This window comes from Dendrobates tinctorius, unplaced genomic scaffold (genome assembly GCF_039654945.1).
Source record: "Dendrobates tinctorius isolate UK_male_01 unplaced genomic scaffold, ASM3965494v1 ptg000162l, whole genome shotgun sequence".
NCBI lineage: Eukaryota > Metazoa > Chordata > Amphibia > Anura > Dendrobatidae > Dendrobates > Dendrobates tinctorius.
In genome coordinates this window covers 32621185-32638825 of record NW_027361829.1, presented here as the reverse complement: position 1 = coordinate 32638825, position 17641 = coordinate 32621185, and positions in this window count along the sequence as shown.

Genomic DNA, 17641 nt, shown 5'->3' with positions numbered 1-17641 from the left:
AGCTGCCTGCGATCTTATCTATTAATGAAGCCACCCATTCACTCTGCCGCTTTATCCTGCATTTTTTCTTTGAGCAGTAGTTGGCTCCTGCACAGCGTCCTGTGTGTTGCTGCATCTGATATTAACCCCCTTTTTTATGTGCTTCATGTTATATCTAAAATTTGCCCATGATCCTTGTATTAGTGAAGTAATGAATCCATGCTGTCTGCGTTCTCATTCTGAGCAGCGCTGGCTGCTGTGCAGCTTCTCGTGTGTTGCTGCTTTTAGCATCCTTTATTATTTTTTAACCCATTTCCTCTATACTAAAAAATAATTTTATATTTAATTTTTTAGAATTTAACTAAAATTATATATTTTTTATTGGTAAAGAATTAAAATTATGTTTTTACTTTTTTCCCCTTTTTGTATAAAGATTGCAATGCTTTCAATGAAAAAAAAGCGGTTTGCTGTTTCCATATGATAGTCCACTTGTAAGGTATCCACCTCTAAACAGGAATAAACTCCCCCCTTCCCCCTTTTTTTTTTTTTTTTTTTTTGTTTTTTTGTTTTTTTGTTTTTTTTTGTTTTTTTTTTTGTTTAAATCGTAAATTTGACTTTATTATCTGTTTTGTAAACGAAAATTTAATCAAAAAATCTTTTAAAATACGTATTCTTTTGTAATATATCTTAGGTTAACTGTTAACCATGTGGTGTCATTGAACTTTGACACTGCATCATCTGACTTGTTGGCGCTCATTTTTTTGAAATCCAGCATCCTTCCAAACCTATTTATGTCTGTGATACCTGTATGTATTTGTGGTATTTCCTGATGAAGGGGGCATGAGACCCCTGAAACGCGTAGAATAAAACCACTGCAATCATACAGCATTCTCCTGGAATTTGTCTAAAGCGGCAGCGCAGAATATAGCTACAAACTCCCTTTGGATTCATGATATAGAGATGAGTAATTTGAATAAAGAATTGAAAGTGAAAGGTGACGGACCAGGTATTTGCGGTCAGCGTCTTGCATCTAGAAGAGAGAAGAGTGAAAAAGAAATGTGTTACAGAGTGCAGCACTTTTGAATTGAGAAAGATTTGCACTGTTTACTTAGAATTTTAGATAGAATTGTTGGTAACGTTCAAGAATGAGTACCTCCTATATTAGGAAGCTTAGTATAAGAAAAGTTTATTCTGCATTGCAAAAACTTTTGTATGTTTCTCTGCTGTCAACTTTGTTTACCTTGCAGCCCGTGGACGTGCTGTGTTTAACGGGGGGTATGTGGCGCCCCTGAGGCTCAGTCGCCACAGAGGTACTGCACCTTCTCCTAAGGTGTGGTGCCCCACCGTCTGGGTAAGTTGGGAGCTCCTTTCCACACCCCTACACTCACACCCCACACAACAGGGTAGTTCTGCACAACCACATTGCGGCTCAATGCGTAGAGAGTAGCAGAGCACCTCTGGTGGTTCCCTGCTTGGAACACTGGATGTGTTGGGAGGTGGGTGGAGTTTAGATTCAAATAAAAATTTGGAAGGTTTAGAATTACAAGTCAGTCCTTTAGGGGGCTCAGTCAGACAGAAGGTCGGCAGAGTAGGAAGTCACTCAGTGAGGAGTGAGGATCCCTGGAAGAAGGGATGGAGGAAGGAGTGCTGCAGCTGCCTCAGTGACCTGAGCCAGCTGGCACGGGAAAGTAAGAAAGGTGGAGAGACGTAGAGCTGTAACATAAGCATCCATAGGAAGGAGAGTCAAGTACGGAATGAAGGAGTAGAGAACAGAGAGGAGACGTGGGTCAGATGAGGAACCCTGCCTATAGGTTCTCAGCGCAAGGCCGGGGCCCGGTCCCCGAGGTTGTAGGGACACTTATGGTTCTGAAGCAGACACCGGTGGAGTAGTTGGCTGTAAATGCATTACTCCCATCCAAGACTTGAGGCACAACAGCAACACAGATAGAGAGCCGGGAGTGAGGCGTCCCCGAAGTAGGCTACAGCTGTCTGCCATGCAAGTAGAGTCCTAGGAACATCTCTTAGGAGGCATTCCAGGGTTACTAAGTACTGGAGTGCTTCACACCACAAAGCGCATTGGTGGAGTCGTTCAGGAAGGTACATGTTGGCGGAGTGTTAGAGAGGAAAGCCCTGACTTGCCCGGAAGGTTGGTTGAGTCTTTACCCCGGAGGACACGGCACGGAGGCAGGCACCAGTGTGTACCACGAACTGTGAGTAAAGCTTTGAAACTACAGCTCTGGTGTCCTCCATTTGTGCGCTAACACCTTCAGTACCGCTACATCTGGGTACCAGCATCCTTACCATCCTGCGCCTCTCCTCACCCATAGCACCTACACTGCCCTGGGACTACAGCTCCGCCTGTGGGGAGCTACACCATCTTTGCCGCACTACACCATCAGTCCCAGCAGATCTGCATGCGGCGTCGGCTTAACACCTCCCTTGCCGAACACCACAGGTGGCGTCACAAACTATTCCATTAACTACATTCCACAACCACCATTGATTTGGGCACCCAGGGCCACGGACCGGGTCACCGCCGCTGTGACACATCCCCCTGACACCGGCTCGATACCAAGTACCCCACCGCCCTGGGAGGGCGACCCACTTATATTGAATGCACTTCTCTCTCTGGATCCCTGTCAACGATTCTGAGCCCTACAGCAACACCCATCTGTATTCTCTATGCTGCTTCCACCTTATCCTCCTGCTTCTGGTCCTCTGGAACGCATAACTCCACTGTGAGATGCTCTAACATGGCTGCTGGAACGCATGTGGAACGCACTGCCATCTATGACATCACTTCCACCAAGCACTGATAGGTCACTGCCATAGTATTGGTCCGCCCCTTCCTTTCTTATGTTTTGTCACTCCACGCTCCTGCACAGCCGACAAGCGGGGGATACTGTGTCGCTGCAGGCCGCACACGCTCTCTATAAAGTGAGCACTACTCCTGTGACCTCTCTAACAGTACCCCAGTATATCGCGCTCACTAGTCTGTCTCTTCCATTAGGAAGGCTCACATCTTTTGCGTTCATACCAGCGCTGCACTCCAGCTGCCACACATAAAGTGGTATGCCCATTTTATTATCCTGTTTTCACTTATTGTGGACCATTCCATCCACCTCCTAGCTACCACCCTTTTTCTCTTATAACAGATGTAGTAAATTTCTTTACACCTCACCCTGATCAGACATCAAATACTATATAGCAGTCTGGTAGGTTGTATTTGTCTTCCCTTTCTACCACTGACCAGACCACCATATAAAATGCTTTGCACTGGGGCATTATACTGTTTGTCTTTTGCTCAATACCATTTGATTCTTTATATAAGAGACCATTGTCCCATGTATTTGACTTTTGTATATACTTTGTTTTATTTTCCTTTTTCATTTTTTATGCACACTTTTGTATCTATGGACTCATATGTTTATATTGTATTCTATTTATATCCATAGCAAACTGATGAAGGACGCTGTTGGCCGAAATATTTAATTTACTTTGGCTGCATTAATATACACCAGCATTATTCCTGAAGTTGATTGCCAAGTTTTTTATGTTTATACAAAGGCGTGGGGACCTACTTGTGCACCCTCCTAAGTAGTGCATACAGTGTTCTTCCTTACTGATGGATCAGTGACCTGTCAGAAGCCACACTGATGAATACCTAATCAGAGCACCACATGAAGACTCCCCACAGGCCCACCTCAGAGCATGAGCATATCCTCAAAACTGAAAATAAATTAAACAACAACCACAAGACTGATCTAATCAACCAAGGTATTATTTTAATCAGTATAACAGCACAAACCTGACACTGTCTGTAGGTTACTGTGCACAGTCCTGCTAATAGGTTCCCTTTATTGACCTTGTGGATGGGATTGAGAGTAAATGACACCAAACTGTGTAGATATAAGAATCTGACCTTGACATTGCAACATTGCTAAACAATCTGGATAAGTTGACTGAATGGGCAAACACTTGGCAAATGAGGTTTAACATAGATAAATGTAGAGTAATGCACCTAGGACGGAGTTATCCTATAGTTGTATATACATTAAATGGGCGTATACTCAGGACTACAGAACAGGAGAAGGACTTGGGTATTTTGGTTCAAAGTAAGCTGAGCAGCAGTAATCAATGTCTAGCAGCAGTTGCAAAAGCAAACAAGATTTTAGGGTGCATAAAAAGAGAGATAAAATCCCACATTCCCAACGTATTGTTACCTCTTTATAAAATAGCTGTGAGGCCACATCTAGAATATGAGATTCAGTTTTCAGCTCCACATTTAAAAAAGGATATTCAGAAATTAGAGTCAGTTCAAAAGCGGGCAACTAGATTATTAAAAGGGTTGGAAGGCATCTCATACGATGAGAGGTCGGAACAGATGGGCTTGTTTAGCTTAGAAAAAAGACGTCTTAGAGGGCATCTTATTTACATGAATGTAAATGGTCAGTAAAAAGGAATGGCACATGACTTATTCCTTCCAAGGGCCATACTTAGAACCAGGGTCACTCTTTATGGGTGGAAGAAAGGCGATTCCGACAGCTAAACAGGAAAGGGTTCTTTACAGTTAGAGCAGTCAGAATGTGGAATACCTTACCACAAGAGGTAGTAATGGCAGAGACAATAACAGATTTTAAAAAATGGCTGGATGATTTCTTCAATACACAGAACATTGAGGGTTATAGTTAATTTAGTTACAAAATGTACAATTAGCAGAGAAATCTTGAACCTGATCCTATGTAACTAAGGCTAGTTTCACACTAGCATATGGCTGCGGTGCGGAGGGCTGCAGGCTTCCTCCGTGAAGCCCCACCCCCAGCCTCCCCTCCTCCGGTCAGCTCCGCCTCTGCCGGCAAGTGGCCTGCATACCCTATCTTTAGCATTATGTACGTAGGCCGTGCCGATGAATGCAGATGCCTCCACATGCATCTTTTTGACGGTGCGGCGAGCGCACCAAAATGCAACATGCTGCATTTGGCGCAGGTCGCCGCACCGTCAAAAAGATGCATGCGGAGGCATCTGCATTCACGGAGGAAGCCTGCAGCCCTCCGCACCTCAGCCATACGCTAGTGTGAAACTAGCCTAAGCAGAAGGATGACCGCAAGAAAGGAAAGGGCGTAAGGAAATTCAGCTCACCGTATTCAAATGCACCTTTTCTGGATAAACAATTCGTATGGAGCCATTCCAGTCTCTGAAGCAATCGGTGAAGGCAAAGAGAGAAAGATGGTCTCCAGCGATGAAATGCAAAGATGTAGTCATAAAAAGTAAAAAAAAACTTAACTTTTAATTAACCCATTAAAAAAAATACAGCAAATGTTAGTAACCCACTGATAATCACATGATGTATGCACCATGATTAAGGCTCCTTGCTGAAACGCATTGGTCCGTCTCATTTGAATATTCATTTCTCTTAAGTATCGGCAGACGTGAGATCCGACAGCAGCGGGAAGTTTCCGACTGACACTGTGCTCGCTAGAGAGCAATGAATACTCGCTGCTTTGCGCACACACAGTCCCGGCATGCAGTGCATTGAGTATTCTGACAGTTGCCCTTCGGCTTGCAAGCAGCACATGACTTCCCTGCCATGCGCTGCTCACAAGCATTAAGAAGGAAGGTCGGAAAGGTAAGTGTAAAACTTTGTTTTTTTAATGTTTTCTGGAAAGGATGGGACCAATCAAACCAGGACCAGGAAGGGGGCCAATCATACCAGGATGCCATTAAAGAGAAATGAATATTCATTGCCCTCCATGCCTATGGGCGAGGAATCGAGTGAATATTAATTTCTTTTCAGCAGTGGGCACAGGAGTTAGCCGCATCCACTGGCTCCTGCCTCTGTGACCTGCTGCTCCACCAAAACTGTTCCCCCACAGCCAGAGCAGGTACATCGGACTATAAGATGCACCCCCCCATTTTCATCCACATTTTTTGAGGAAAAAAAGTGCATCTTATAGTGTGAAAAATATGGTATATTTTTTGTTAAGTAAAATATTTTGCATGTTAATATTTACTAGAATCTCTTCTTGTGCTGGTAGTACTTACTATTTATCTGCCATCCATTTGATAAATTTATTGATTTAAAGTGTCTAGCACACTTTACTTATCTCCTGTTGGGACATATGTTAATAGAGAATGTATCTTTTGCATGGTTTTGAGCAACAATGGAGTAATTACAGGATATATCCCAGAGAGTGTTGAGGTATGTGGAGTGTATTACTCAGGTGACAGGCAATGCTACTGTTAAGTGCTAGCAGGTGCGCGGGATGCAGTGATGAGTAGGAGGCAAACCAAGAATTAACAGGTGTTTTATGAAAGAATAAGAATAGCAGTGTATGCTCCTCGCAGGGCGTTCGGGGGTTAACAACGGTATAACAGTACACAGTACACAGACAATGTGCGATAAACACTTTACAGAGATAAGAGTAAACAAATGGAATGTGTAAACTTATCAGTTCATAGCTCCTAGATGGAGGGAGGTTGGAAGAGTCCTCGATGGCGACTAAGGTGTCGTGAGATAGCGTTGAAACGGTCCCGATTGAAGTTACCGCACAGTCTCTGTCCTGAAATGGTGCTCCTTGGCTTTTCCCAGCGAAGACTCTCAGTTCTGGTACACAATGAAGAAGCACTCTGGCACTGAGTGCGTAGCGTGAGAACCTGGCGTACCGGCTGCCGACGCACCCTCCCATGTAGGATGGTGACGAGGCTCAGAGGTGGTGCGCATGTCGGACCTAGTTGTGGACACCGGTCTGCGAGGGCAGCTATGGACCTCAATCTCAGGTAATTGGCGGTCAGGCAATGCACAATCAGCATGCGTCGAGGAGGGAATGCAGTCGAACTGGCTGTATGCTGTGTCAGGCAATGTGGAGACAGAGTCAACCTTCTCCCTTTGTGTCAGCTCTCCTTCCGCCAAAAGCCCCCAAAGCCCACGCTCCTTCCCTTTTATAACTGACCTGCCCCTTAAAGTCAGATGCTCAGGTCTGTCCAGGTCAGAAAATTTTCCCCCCAGCAACAATGGTGACAGACTCGGCAGTTCCAGCCCAGAGACATGTGAAGTAGCCCTAACCCGGTCCATCCTGCTACATTACCCCACTCCTTTCGCTCGCCATTCCACGGGCGAGGATTTCTAAGAGCCAAATGAGTTTATCTTCTCCGGCTGAACTCGCTGTTGCCAAATAAATTGCTCTTGCTCTTAACGATTGGGGGATTTGCCAGCAGTTGTTCGTTTGGAGCATCATAAGGTGGAGGGAGCAGTGGAATCCTCTGGAGTAGTGGAATCCGGCTGGTTTAAAGAGAGCCCGGGTTGGTCTGTATTTTTGTAAAGGGGTTAAGTTAATAATGTTCATTGTTGCATTTATGACTTTTTGCTAACTGGTATTGCTACATGTTACATGTACTACCTCATGTATGATATGGTACTGCTACCCCTTCTGGGTATTACCATTGCTTTGTCTTCACATTTTATTGTTCTTAATTGCACATAGTTGTGATAATGTTCACTACATTTCATTTACAGTATAGGGAAAGCGTAGTGCTCTTGTTTAGACACTAGAGGGGGGCACTCTAGTATACAGAACAGTTAGTAGTAGTATAGGGTTAAGTGTAGGAGGGTCTGCCGGGAGCTAAGGTTAGAGCAGAAGGGAAGTTAGTTAGACGGAGCCAGGGTGCCGGAAGTGTCCACATGGGCTATAGGCCCTGGACGGCTTGGCAGCCATGCAACGTTAAGCAGCGACAGCCCACGTTATCCACTGCCAGTGGGCATCATTGCAGTGGCCAGTACAGTAGAGAAAGAAGATGTGGGGTCTCATAGCCTAGGCGGGCGCCTTTTAGGGCGGGAGTCGGTTGGAGTGAGGACCGGAAGGAAGTTGAAGCTTCGCAGGGAATGGTACAGATGGGCCTGATGCTTTTCCAGAGGCAACCAAACCGGGTGGCGGATGATTTCAAGTCTGGGGCGAAACAGGCAGAAGGAATTGTCATCATGGCAAGGTTAGCCCAGGAAGAAACTGGGATGCAGTCTAAGATGGCCTGGTCCGGACGTGTGCTGTACAGAAGTATCAGCAAAGTATGGAGAGCTGAGGAAGCAAGTGAAGTTGAATGTGTATCCCATGATGTGCCAACTGTGGATATACTGTGTGAAGTTATAAGTAAAGAAAATGTTCAAGTTACTCTGGACTGTGCCTCAATTACTGGGAGTCACCTCGGAGAAGGGCCAACACCGCTTGGGAAGTGCTCATGGGGACCCGAACCTGGAGACGCAGGTATGCTGAGCAGTGAATTACAGCTTTCTGTGAAGGAAGGTCAGGACACAGATGCTTCTGTGTCTCTGGCAACGACTATTGTCCTGGCCTCCCCTTACATTTTCGGTATCACATTCTTCTGGAGCCTCAGCTCTTGCAACATCATTCTCCTCATCATCTTCTTTGACGGTTATCACTGATGCCGATTCTGAGGGCACTGCGTCTTCTTCGACCTGTACGGGATCTCTTGAAAGACAGAGTCAGAGCATATTTCGATTCACTATCTGTGTGGAAGAGTCCGCTTCTCCCTCTTTTTGGATTTCATACACAGGACCCTCGGAATTGACTCGCCTCTTAATGCAGTATGGGACCTTCTCCCAACGATGTACCAATTTGTCTTGTGGACGCCGCTCTCTTAGTAGAACACGGTCTCCCTCCTATAGATCTGTTGCTCACGGCGGAGTTCTGTCAGCGTGTTCCAACTCTCGTAGACGAGTGTGTACCAATCTATGCAATGTCTGTAAGCCATGACGGTGTTCCCGGGTCCATGAGGGTACCCCAGTTTGTGGGCCTTCCTCTTCTGGGTCCAACTTTAACTCAGTGATACTTTTTCCAGCACTGCCAAAAAGGAGATAGTAGGGTGTGTGTCCCGTGGTACGGTGCACTCGATTATTGTACACCCAGACTAGTTCTGAGACATATTCAGGCCATCGGGCTTTACAGTCCTCCTCAAGACTTCTCAACATTTGTATGGGTATGATACGGAGTGGTTTGTGACTTGTCTATTCTATACATCCGATGTAATTCTTCCACTTTTCCTTGGAAACAGGCTCCCTGGTCTGAGTGTATCCATTTAGGACAGCTGTAAACTTGAATAAAGTTCTTACAGATGGCATAGGCGGCTGACTCTGCAGTTTGATCTCGTGTGTTAGAGACGACAGCAAATTTAGTGAAATGGTCTATCATCACTAAGCAATGTTCGTATCACTGATGGGCTGGCCTGACCCGATGGTTAGATAGTCTATCATCAATAGTTCCAGTGGGCCGATGTCACTATAGTTTGCATGGGAGCGCTGTCTTCTGGTGGTTTAGTTAATTCACACAGTTGGCAAGTTTGACAGGATTCTTCCACTGACCCCTATAACCGCGGATGAAAAACGAAATGCTGCAACCACTGAAAAGTTTTTTTCTGGCCCAAAATGTGCCCCTTGTTCATGAGCTTCAACAGAGACCTCAGACAACAGACTTCGGGACTATAACCTGCCAGGTGGCTCCCGGCTCTGACTGCAGTTGTATTTTATGGTAGAGTAAGCCATTTTTCATCTGCAGATGTTTCCATTGGAGAAGAATCTGTAAAGTTTCTGGGGACAAAGTGTTCTTTTCAGTAAGGCTTAGTAGTCTTTTTGCAGTTACCCACTGCCTCAACAGAGCAAGTTCTCCATCTTCTTGTTGTAGCCAGACCCATTCATCCCGGGACCATCCCAAGATACCTTGTTTGTTCTGTGCCTGCACTTGAAGCTGTGTCATCACCACTGCTCTGGCGGACTCTAAGAACTTGGGAACGTCATCACTTTCTAATTCTTCATCTCTATTCGGTCCGGGTCCAGTATGTCTGACTCTGGAAAGAGTGTTGGCGTGGGTATTCTCTGCTCCCCTCTTGTACATAACTTTGTACCGGAACTTCGCCATTCTGGCCACCCACCGTTGTTCCAGGGCTCCCAGCTTTGCGTTCTCTAGATGTGCTAGGAGGTTGTTATCAGTGCATATGAGGACCTCCGACCCGGAAAGATACTCTGTGAACCTCTCCGTCATAGCCCACACCACCGCCAGCAGCTCTAACTTAAAGGAAATTTAATTGTCCGAATTATGTTAGGAATCGTGAAGAGATCGACTGGCATAGGCGATCACCCTCTCTCTTACGTCTTGCACCTGTGACAATACAGCCCCAAGTCCATGCAAACTCCCATCAGTGTGGAGAATGAACGGTTTGGCAAAGTCTTCATACGCCAACATGGGTGCTTCGGTCAACGCTTTCTTTAGGTCCCAGAAGACCTCCTCCTGTGTATTTTTCCAATGGATGTTCCAGTTCTTAACACCTGAAGGCGCTCCCCTCAGTAGTTCTATCAGCGGTCTGCTAGTTTTTCATGAAGCGACGATAATACCCAGTCAGTCCCAGAAAGACACATACTGTACATCCTTCACGGTTTCTGGAGTGGGCCAATCTTGTATCACTGCGACCTTCTCCCGGGAGGGCTTCACTCCTTCTGCAGACACCTCGTGCCCCAAGTACTCGATTTGTGTGTGAAATAGATGGCATTTTTGAGGCTTCACTTTCAGCCCGTGCTTTTGCAAGCGACTCAACACTTGTTCTAGGCGTTGTAGGTGTTCCTCGAACGAAGACGCGTAGACTATGATGTCATCCAGGTAAATGAGAGTGGCTTTGAAATTTAAATCTCCCAGACATCGCTCCATAAGTCGTTGAAAAGTACCAGGGGCATTGGCCAGGCCGAACGGCATGCGGTTGAACTCGAATAAGCCCATCGGCAAGATGAAGGCGGTTTTAGCACGATCCCGTTCTGACATTGGTACTTGCCAATATCCACTGGCGAGGTCTAGTGTGGAAAAGAATTTGGCTCTTCTTAGTGCTGACAGAGATTCCTCTATACGGGGAAGAGGATATATCTAGGATACATCTGCAATGAAACGCGACGCTTTTATGTCTACGTCAGCAACCGGGTACTGAGAATAAGAAGATCCACCTGCCCTAATCAGTGGCACTATGTGCCCACTCACCTCAATCCTGCAGACCATGCGACTAGATCTGTCGCTCCAAGTCATCTTAAGGACAGTACATGGTTCACAGGCCCTGCTTCCTTGTACCGTTCGATGCCCCACATCGACAGGCCCTATACGTTCGAACTAGTGGATCCAGATGCCGACGAAGAGCTCCGTCCTCGAGTGTCTGCTCTACATACAGGGATTTCAAGTCAGCACCTGGAATCTCATTGGTTCAGCATGTTCTCAACCTGGAAGTCACTTGTTCGAGCCGTTGCTTGTCTACTTCATTGTGGCCCAGTCCTACAAGTCAGCATCACCTGCAAGCCAGAGACCTTGTAAATGTTGGCATCACTGTGTGATATTGTCAGCTAAGCCGTGTATCTAATCCTACCTGTGTGATAATGTGTGCTGAGCCGTGTCTGCTGAGCCATGTATCTAATCCTATCCTGTGTGATACTGTCTGCTGAGCCGTGTATCTAATCCTATCCTGTGTGATAAAGTCTGCTGCGCCGTGTATCTAATCCTCTTCTGTTTGATACTGTCTGCTGAACCGTGTATCTAATCCTCTCCTATGTGATACTGTCTGCTGAGCCGTGTATCTAATACTATCCTGTGTGATACTGTCTGCTTACGTGTGTATCTATTCCCATCCTTGTGATACCGACTGCTGAACCATGTATCTAATCCTCTTCTGTGTGATACTGTGTGCTGAACCGTGTATCTAATCCTATCCTGTGTGATACTGTCTGCTGAGCTGTGTATCTAATTAGGTTGCCCTCCCAGGGCTGTGGGGTACTCGGTACCGGGCCGGTGTCAGCGGGATGTGTCACAGCAGCGGTGACCCGGTCCATGGCCCTGGGCGCCCAAGTAATGGGGGAATGTAATGGTGGAATGTAGTTAGATGAATAGTTTGTGACGCCACCTGTGGTGCTCGGAAAGGGAGGTGTTACGCCGACGCTGCATGGAGATCCGCTGGGACTGATGGTAGGATGCAGCAGAGATGTAAAAGCTCCCCACAGGTGAAGCTGTAGTCCCAGGGCATTGTAGATGTGATGGGCACGGGGATGTTGCAGTGCCGGAAAGGTAGGAAGCAGACAAGACACAGTGGGGTGCAATTTCTGTACCTTTACTTGATAAATGCAGTCCAGGGTCCTGATTACAGATGGTATCGAAGCAGGCTAGCCTGGAAGCAGCTCAGGATTCTCTCTCAGCAGAAGGGCTGTGCAGTCTCCTTCCTAGCGCTTGTTTGAATGAAGTACTTCTAGTACTGAGTTACACTGAAGTTCCTCTCAATTCTCTTCTACTCTCACTCCTCGTATGGCAGACAGCTGTAGCAGCTATTACTCTCCTGGCTCACTGCGTGCTGTTGTGCCTCCGAGTCTTAGATGGGGGTAGGGCATTTACAGCCTCCTACTCCTCTGGTATCTGCTGTAGGACCATCAGTGTCCATACAGCTGTGGAGACCAGGCTCCAGATCATGCGCTCTCACTGTGAGGGAGCTCTCTTTCCTCAGCTCAACCTCCAGCTTCTCTCTACACATCTGCACACTTCACCCTCCCCAGACTAACTCACTCCTCCTTCGTCTTGGCCCTCAGGGAGCACTCCGCCCCCTTAATTTCGGTTCAGAGTTCCCCCTGCTGGCCTGGAGTGGAACTGTGTTATATGCATAGGTTGACTGCGAGAGAGACCCTTCACTGCCTCCAAGCCTGGCATTACCCTCCCCTGGAGGAAGGCAAAGCCACCGTGGCGACCATACTCCTGGGGGTGCCACATAATCCTATCCTGTGTGATACTGTTTGCTGAGCCGCGTGTCTAATCCTATCCTGTGTCATACTGTCTGCTGAGCCATGTATCTAATCCAATCCTGTGTGATACAGTCTGCTGAGCCGTGTATCTTATCCTATCCTGTGTGATACTGCACCCCCTGGGCTCCCCCTGTAGTCTGTGTCAGAGGGTGGTCTGCGTCAGCATGGTAATAAATTGTGTCATTTCCAGCTTTACAGAAGGAAGATTGCACCATAGAAATGATAAGAATAATATGTCTCAGTTTACCACAACTGTCTAAAAGGAAAACTGTTGCTCATAGCAACCAATCACAGCTCAGCTTTCATCTTTTAAACAGCTCTGGTAAAATGAAAGATGATTAGTGATTGGATGCTATGTGGAGTGGGCGTGGCTTGATACAAACACACACACATACATAAATACATACTGTACATACATACATATACGCAGTTTTATATATATAGATGTGTGAGTAAGATTTTCGAAAAAGCAGCATATATATAAAGGATGTTTCATTATTCATTTTATTATTCTGTGTACAGTGCCTTGCGAAAGTATTCAGCCCCCTGGAACTTTTCAACCTTTTCCCACATACATGCTTCAAACATAAAGATACCAAATGTAAATTTTTGGTGAAGAATCAACAACAAGTGGGACACAATTGTGAAGTTGAACGAAATTTATTAGTTATTTTAAATTTTTGTGGAAATTCAAAAACTGAAAAGTGGGACGTGCAATATTATTTGTCCCCTTTAAGTTAATACTTTGTTGCGCCACCTTTTGCTGCGATTACAGCTGCAAGTCGCTTGGGGTATGCCTCTATCAGTTTTATACATCGAGAGACTGAAATTCTTGCCCATTCTTCCTTGGCAAACAGCTCGAGCTCAGTGAGGTTTCATGGAGATCATTTGTGAACAGCAGTTTTCAGCTCTTTCCACAGATTCTCGATTGTATTCAGGTCTGGACTTTGACTTGGCCATTCTAACACCTGGATACTTATATTTGTGAACCATTCCATTGTAGATTTTGCTTTATGTTTGGGATCATTGTCTTGTTGGAAGACAAATCTCCGTCCCAGTCTCAGGTCTTTTGCAGACTCCAACAGGTTTTCTTCAAGAAGTATTTGGCTCCAGCCATCTTCCCATCAATTTTAACCATTTTCCCTGTCCATGCTGAAGAAAAGCAGGCCCAAACCATGATGCTTCCACCACCATGTTTGACAGTGGGGATGGTGTGTTCAGGGTGATGAGCTGTGTTGCCTTTACGCCAAATATCGTTTGGCATTGTTGCCAAAAAGTTCGATTTTGGTTTCATCTGACCAGAGCACCTTCTTCCACATGTTTGGTGTGTCTCCCATGCGGCTTGTTGCAAAACTTTTTATGGATATCTTTGAGAAATGGCTTTCCTCTTGCCGCTCTTCCATAAAGGCCAGATTTGTGCAGTATACGACTGATTGTTGTCCTATGGACAGACTGTCCCACCTCAGCTGTAGATCTCTGCAGTTCATCCAGAGTGATCATTGGCCTCTTGGCTGCATCTCTGATCGGTCTTCTCCTTGTTTGAGATGAAAGTTTAGAGAGACGGCCGGGTCTTGGTAGATTTGCAGTGGTATGATACTTCTTCCATTTCAATATGATTGCTTGCACCGTGCTCCTTGGAATGTTTAAAGTTTTGGAAATCACTTTGTATCTAAATCCAGCTTTAAACTTCTCCACAACAGTATCACGGACCTGCCTGTTGTGTTCCTTGATCTTCATGATGCTCTCTGTGCATCAAACAGAACCCTGACACTATCACAGAGCAGGTGCATTTACACGGAGACTTGATTACACACAGGGGGATTTTATTTATCATCATTAATCATTTAGGACAACATTGGATCATTCAGAGATCCACAATGAACTTCTGGAGTGATATTGCTGCTCTGAAAGTAAAGGGGCGGAATAATATTGCACGCCCAACTTTTCAGTTTTTGAATTTCCACAAAAATGTAAAATAACCAATAAATTTCGTTCAACTTCACAATTGTGTTCCACTTGTTGATTCTTCACCAAAAATTTACATTTGGTACCTTTATGTTTGAAGCATGATATGTGGGAAAAGGTTGAAAAGTTCCAGGGGGCCGAATACTTTCGCAAGGCACTGTATAAGGCTGAAACCTGAAGATTTGTGTGAAGCATATTAATACATTTATGTTCCACTGTACCTTCATGAGGTAATAACTCTGGAACGCTTCCATGAATCCCGGTGATTCTGACATTGTTTTCTTGTGATATATTGTACTTCATGATAGTGGTAAAATTTCTTTAACATGACTTGCGTTTATTTGTGAAAATTTGGCAAAAATATTGAAAATTTCGCAATTTTTCAACTTTGAATTTTCATGCCCTTAAAACAGAGAAATATGTCACACAGAATAGTTAATAAATAACATTAACCACATGTCTACTTTACATCAGCACAATTTTGGTACCAAATTTTTTTTGTTAAGAAGTTATAAGGGTTAAGTTGACCAGCGATTTCTCTTTTTTACAGCACCATTTTTTTTTTAGTGACCACATCACATTTGAAGTCACTTTGAGGGGTCTATATGATAGAAAATACCTAAAAGTAACACCATTCTAAATACTGCACCCCTGAAGGTGCTCAAAACCACATTCAAGAAGTTTATTAACCTTTCAGGTGCTTCATAGCAATTTTTGGAATTTAGAAAATGAACATTTAACTTTTTTTCACAAAAAATTTATTTCAGATCCAATTTGCTTTATTTTACCAAGGGTAACAGGAGAAATTGGACCCCAAAAGTTGTTGTATAATTTGCTCTGAGTACGCTGATACCCCATATATGCAGGTAAACCACTATTTGGGCGCACGTCAGAGCTCGGAATGGAAGGAGCGCCGTTTGACTTTTCAATGCAAAATTGGCTGGAATTGAGATCGGATGCCATGTCGCATTTGGAGAGCCCCTGAAATGCCTAAACAGTGGAAACCGCCCACAAGTGACACCATTTTGGAAAGTAAGCCCCCTAAGGAACTTATCTAGATGTGTGGTGAGCACTTTGAACCTCCAAGTGCTTCACAGAAGTTTATAATGTAGAGCCGTAAAAATAAAAAATCTTATTTTTTTCACAAAAATGATTTTTCGCCCCCCAGTTTTTCATTTTCCCAAGGGTAACAGGAGAAATATTACCCTTTTTTGTTGCACAATTTGTCCTGAGTATACTGAAACCCCATATGTAGGGGTAAGCCACTGTTTGGGTACATGGCAGAGCTCGGAAGGGAAGGAGCATCGTTTGACTTTTTCAGCGCATAATTGGCTGGAATTGAGATCAGGCACATGTCACGTTTGGAGAGCCCCTGATGTGCCTAAACAGTGGAAACCCCTCAATTCTAAATCCAACCCTAACCCTAACACACTCCTAACCCTATTCCCAACCCTCATCCTAACTTTAGCCCCAACCCTAACTTTAGCCCCAACCATACCCCTAACTTTAGCCCAAACTCTAACCCTAACTTTAGCCCTAACTCTAGCCCTAACCCTAACCCTAATGTGAAAATGGAAATAAATACATTTTTTAAATTTTATTATCTTTACCTAACTAAGCGGGTGATAAATGGGGGTTTGATTTACTATTTATAGCGAGTTTTTATGTTTGGCAGCTGTCCCACACTACAAGACACTTTTATTGCAATAAATAGTTTCTGCGTCACCACATTTTGAGAGCTATAATTTTTCCATATTTTGGCCCACAGAGTCATGTGAGGTCTTGTTTTTTGCGGGAGGAGTTCACGTTTTTATTGGTACCATTTTCGGGCACATGACATTTTTGATCTCTTTTTATTCCGATTTTTGGGGAGGCAGAATGAACAAAAACCAGCAATACAAGAATTTATTTTTTTTGGGGGGGCGTTTATACCGTTCTGTGTGTGGTAAAATTGATATGGCAGTTTTATTCTTTGGGTCAGTATGTTGACAGTGATACCTCATTTATATATTTTTATGTTTTGGCGCTTTTGTACAATAAAAACTATTTTATAGAAAAAATAATAATAATTATTATTTTTGCATCGCTTTATTTTGAGAGCTTTAACTTTTTTATTTTTCTGGGGATGGAGCTATATGGTGCATGTTTTTTGCGGGACAAGATGACGTTTTCAGAGCTATCACGTTTATTTATATCCGGCTTTTTGATCGCGTGTTATTCCACTTTTTGTTCGGCGGTATGATGATAAAGCATTTTTTTTGCCTTGTTTTTTTTAAATGGTGTTCACTAAAGGGGTTAACTAGTGAGACAGTTTTATAGGTCCTGTCATTACAGACGTGTCTATACTAAGATTTTTTTAATTCAAATATTGATTTAATGATACAATAAGCACAGCAAATTGTGCGCAGCCGTGCCTTCTGTACTGTGACGCGGCCGGCAGCAGACACAGCTGCCCGCTTCACAGTGTGTCACTTTAGGGCTGCGGGAGTGCACGGACGTCACCTTGATGGTTGCGCAGCTCCCGGTCCCTCCCTCTCTACTTCCGGGTCAGGTGTGTCGGGCCTGAGCGATGACATCATCGTGCACGCTCCGACATGACGCTGGATGCAGAGAGGCGCTGCTGGGGTGCAGCTGTGGGGTAAGTATGGGAAACTTGTTTTTCTTTATAAAATGAATTTAGTGGGTGAGGGGGTGCGGAGGCTGCACAAGACGGAGGGGGTGAATGGAGCTGTGCATGATGGAGGGGGTGGGGGTGCTGCACATGATGAAGGGGGTGAATGGGGCTGCACATGATGGAGGGGGATGAATAGGGCTGCACATGATGAAGGGGTGAATGGGGCTGCACATGATGGAGGGGGGTGCGGGGACTGCACATGATGA